General features: G+C 49.9%; 1 long non-coding RNA gene across 1 annotated transcript in view; it reads right to left on the reverse strand.

Moving 5' to 3' along the window:
- LOC108541967 (uncharacterized) overlaps window positions 1-4,155 on the reverse strand; it is a 16,590-nt gene extending 12,435 nt beyond the window's left edge. Inside the window, exon 1 of the long non-coding RNA XR_001889135.1 lies at window positions 972-4,155. This is a non-coding gene — a long non-coding RNA (uncharacterized LOC108541967). The remainder of the gene's footprint in view (window positions 1-971) is intronic.
- Window positions 4,156-5,166: the final 1,011 nt, after the last annotated feature.

Raw genomic sequence — 5,166 nt, forward strand, 5'->3', positions numbered from 1 at the left:
CCCTAGAACTTAAAGTATAATAAAAAAAAAGAAAAAAAAAAGAAAAAAAAACTTCATCGAAATAAGTCAGAAATGACTATGTAATTGCACAAAGGATTATTTTAGAAAAATGTACAGTGAATATATTTTAATATATGGAATAAGTTTATGATTAAATGCAAACTTCTCAAACAAACAAACAAACAAAAAAAAGAATCAATTAGAAAAAGAAAAGCAAATTAAGCAAAGGCTGATGGAAAGAAGAGGTGGGAAGGGAAAGAGGTAGAGAGGGAGAGAAGACAAGGAAAGGGAGGTTCGATTTCATTTGGGCTGCAGGAAAAAGGTAATCCCCTCAAGTTTTAAGCCAGCTATAGCTGATGAGTAATAAAGGGAGGTCCAAACCTCATTTATGTTTTAATATTAACTTCGTGTAGTAAAAAGCAGGGAAAAAATAGAGTGTCATGCGGAGTTCAAGATCTAAAAAGGAGCATCTGAAACAATCTAAAAAAAGGATACTGTGATTCCAATCCAAGGACTTTAATTTCACACAAGGGAGTAGGAAACTTCATGGCCTGTAAAACGTTTTTCACTTTTGGTTATTTGCCCTGTGGGGAGGAAGCTGAGGCTCATCTCCGCGTCCTGTCCCCTCTGAGCTCTGCAGCAGACGCTGCTGCTGCCGCACCTGCTCTGCCGGCTGCCTATGACTCTATGCGAGGCCTGTGCACTACCTGTCACAGTCTCCTCTCCTGTGATTGCTGCCCTGCCTTGGCTCCTGTAACCCCTCTGTCAGAACTTCTGTCCTCTTAGCCCCCATGACCTGTTCTCACCTGATTCCCAAAACCAGTTGAGATGTTTCCACCTCCCTGGAGCCTTCCTGATCTCTGGACCTCATTTTAAAAGAGTGGCTGAGCTCCCTGAAATTGTGTTTCTGGAGCTCTCAGACTCTCTCTTCCTAGGAGAAATGATCACCTGTTAGGTTGTGCCCTGGATACCTGTTAAGTGGGTTTATGTCAGGTCCTCTTAGCTGAGCTGGCCATTATTCCTCAGAATTGTCTTCTCTGAATATTTCCAAGGCAGCCTGAAGTACATGTTGTGATGCAGAAGGCTGCAGCATGAGAGCAGCCTGCCTGCTCATAGGTCCATGCAGGCCGCTGTACCTGACCCTTTGGCTCACCTGGTCAGGGTGGGGCAGCTGCTGGTGGCCACTTTCGGGTCCTGCTGCAGCCCCTGCTCTGGCCTCTCCTACTAGAGATCAAAGCAGTTTCAGTTGGTCCTTGTGGGTCCTGTGCAGCTGTGGGGGCCACTTGGTCTTGCTTCCTATACTTGACATCTGTCATTCTCCCTGAATGCTTGCCCTGCCATACAGGCTCTGGGCCACAGCCTCAGATGCAGAAATAGCAGCAGCAGCCCTACAGAAGAACCAAATTCCTGCTTGAGGCCAAACCCCTGCAAGAAATACATTATTCTACAGTTACTGCAATCGTGCTTGGCACTGGACCCTCACAGATGCCCACCTGTAAGCTGCCCAGATCCCTCTCAGGTGGGGCCAGGGATCAGTTCTGGTTCTTCTCTCTTGGCAAGTTTAGGCATAGGGCAGGCACTCACAGAACACAGGGTGGTTGTGGGGCCTTGATGTACCCAAGCTGGCTGAGATGGCCTTGCAGACCCTGGCTGAGCAGGTCTGGACAGAGCAAGGGCTGGCTGGCTTCCCGTGGCTGGAAGAAGCCTTTAGGTTGTGGTTGTTTTGGGTTTTTGGTTCCCCTCATGGTGGGACTACTTGTCAGGCAGGCGCTTGGAGACAGGATCCTGATGGTCGTGAGTCTTCAGATGCCTTCATCTGTCCAAATGGTTTGATGATGGCCTGTGCCCCAGGGTCAGGAGGGTGCCCCTGTGCAGGGCGGTGCTTCAGGCTGCCTGTGCTGCACTCTCCTGGAGCTCCAGGATGGCTCCTTCCCTTTGGCTCCCTTGGACACAGATGTTTTTGTGTCTTGGTCTTTGGGATCTGTCCCCAGGCACTCCCACAGGAGGACAGACTGTGGATGCTGGTCTGGTTTGTGGACCCTAACAATGAAGTCTCTATGATGCAGTTAGGTCCAACTGACATACGTTTTCTCCCATAACTCTGGCATGACCTCCATGCTGCCTCCAGTGCTGCTGCCCACCCTGCACACTCTCTACCCAACCCCAGTGCATTTCCCTGCTGACTATGGGGTGCCCAATTGGGAGAGGGGCGCAAATCATCCCCCTACGTGGATCCTTTCTGAGCTAGAAATTCCCAGTGTGACCTGCTGTGTTGAACTTAAGAATGAACTCCAAATGTCATCAGCATCCATTGCTTGGCTCTGCTCCCAGGGCCTGAGAACAAAGCAGGACTCTGTGGTCACAGGCAACACGCCCTGCTCACTGCCTTTCTCCACCAGGTGGATTAAACGGCAGCTCCATCTCCTCCTGCCCACCTCAAAGCCCAGATCTACAAGGATGTCCAGGCCAGTGCAGCGTCACAGCAAATGACCCCAGGCTTCCTTCTCTCCATTGTTTCATAAAGTTCTCTGATGTGTTACCACGGTTACAGATCCATCAGAACATTGCTCTCCAAGTCATCAGAGACTTTCTGCTTCCCAGTGGCTTCCGGTCACTTTAAAAAGGGGCTTGGATGTCTAGAGAGGAGGGGGGATGTGGGCAGACATGAGACGACCACTGAATGATCTGTACTTCCGGTTTCGGGGCTTTTGGGGCTGGGGTGGCATTATGGCTCAGTTGTGTTCTCCCAAAACTTGTATGTTGAAGCCCTAACCCCCACTACTGCAGGATATGACTGTGTTTGGAGATAGAATCTTTAAAGAGGTGATTAAAGTTAACTGAGGTCATCGGGGTAGGCCCTAATTCAATACAACTGATGCCCTTCTAAGAAGAGATGAGGACACAAATGCGCATAGAGGGAAGACCATGTGAGGACACAGGGAGAAGACAGCATCTGTGAGCCAAGGAGCGGGGCATGAGAAGAAACCGAACCTGCCAGCAACCTGATCACAGACTCCCACCCCCAGAACTGCAGGAACAATGCAAACCTGGCCTGTGGTGCTTTGCTATGCAGCCCTGGCAAACTAGGACAGGTGTGTCTTAGTCCATTTGCGTCACTATAAAGGAATGCTTCAGGCTGGGTAATTCATGAAGAAAAGGGACTTATTGACTCACAGTTCTGCAGGCTGTACAAGAAGTGGGGCACCAGTATCTGCTTCTGGTGAGGGCCTCAGGGAACTTCCACTCATGGGGGAAGTTACCACGTGAGGAGACAGGAAGCAAGAGAGAGGGGAGGAAGTGCCAGGCTCTTTTTAACAATCAGATTTCATGGGAACTAATAGAGTGAGACTTTGATACCATGAAGATGAGGATGATACCAAGGTATTCATGTGGGAACGGCTACCATCACCCACACACCTCCCCCAGGCCCACCTGCAACATTGAGGGTCACATTTCAACATGAGATTTGGAGGGAGCAAACATCCAAGTCATATCAGGTGGTGACTGAATTCCTCTTGAATTCCTCTTGTGCCCCACCTATGGCTTTGGTGGAGTTGGTGCCCACTCAGTGAGTGCTCACTTAGCCCAGTGATGCTGCACACACACGGCTCACTTCCCTTTCAACAGTTCCTGTGATTCTTCCTGATGTTCCCAGCCTTCCACCTTCACATTTTGGATGCCGTTGCTGTGTGGCCCCATCTTGCATGAGCTGCCTCCACTCAGCAGGTACCACCTGGGCTGCCGTTTCCTCCTGGAGGGCCCAGGGGAGTGGGGACAGGGGTGAGAGGAACTGGAGCAGCGGATCCTGTCCCTACTTTTCCCTCCTTGCCCCTATCTCAGCCCAGCAATTCCAAGGTGGGACACAGAGGGGAGGCAGATGGAGGGCCAGGGTCCCAGGGCAGCCCCCATCACAGACCTGAGGGGAATCGTGCTTGAACGTGGATGTCATTGACTCAGGGTCTTCCTTTGTCTTCCTCATCTTAATACCTGGAGACAGAAAATTGCACTTGTCAGCCTTTGATGCTTCGCACAGGATATGGAAAAAAACAAATGTTGGCCTTCTTTGAGTTTAGTCACATATGCAGCCAAAGGCCCAGGAGTGAGAGCTGTCTACAGGGAAGGCAAAAGCATCTCTGTTCATCAAAGCTGCCCATTTGTCCAGGGGTTCTGATAGCAGCAACAACAACTGGCACTGTTATGATGGGTTATGGCTTTCTGGCCACGTTTTTAAGCATTTTAAAATTTAATACAGGTATTGTTGTCTCTGTTTTATAAATAAGAAATTAAGATCTGAGGAGAGCATATTCTCCCAAAGTTCTCACAGCTGTGCTGATTTCTTTTTCTCTTCCTTTTTTTTTTGAAAGGAGTCTCGTTCTGTGGCCAGGCTGGAGTGTAATGGCGCGATCTTGGCTCACTGCAACCTCCACCTCCTGGGTTCAAGCAATTCTCGTGTCTCAGCCTCCTGAGTAGTTGGGATTACAGGCACGCCGCCATGCCCAGCTAATTTTTTTTTTGTATTTTTCGTAGAGACGGGGTTTCACCATGTTGGTCAGGCTGGTCTTGAACTCCTGACCTCATGATCCTCCTCAGCCTCCCAAAGTGCTGGAATTACAGGCATGAGCCACCTCGCCTGGCTGGTTGTGCTGATTTCTAACCCAGTGTGACCATTGCCCCATCCACCTGGCCTCTGCCATGGTATCTCCCCAGCTCACCAGACCCTTGGAACACCCAGACTCAGCACACCTTCCTCCATATGCCCTGTGAAGAAAGTGCCTCCCCAGATCTGTGAGAATGCAACATTTCTTTCCAGAGAAGCCTGGTTCTGACCTTGCTGGCATTGCCCTGCCTATCTTGATCAGTGCCTGGGGGATCTGAGGCTGCCAGGTGCCTGTCCTGTGCCAGCTGCACGTCTCACTACCTGTGCCTGAGCCCATCCTGAGGGTGTGAAGGATGGCAACCAGGGTCTTTCCCAACCAGGGCCAAAAAATGCCATGCTTTTTCCAAGTCCAGGCCACATTAGTTTGAGACTAAAGGGAAGTGGCAGTTTCTGAGAGTGATGGCATCTTCTTCCAACTGCAGTGCTGGGAAATTGCTGGTCTTCCTTTCTCAGGAGGCTTGATGACTTACACATGAAATCTTAGCACGGCTCAGATATTCTCATGGCTC

Source organism: Rhinopithecus bieti, unplaced genomic scaffold (assembly GCF_001698545.2).
Source record: "Rhinopithecus bieti isolate Rb0 unplaced genomic scaffold, ASM169854v2 scaffold_20310, whole genome shotgun sequence".
NCBI lineage: Eukaryota > Metazoa > Chordata > Mammalia > Primates > Cercopithecidae > Rhinopithecus > Rhinopithecus bieti.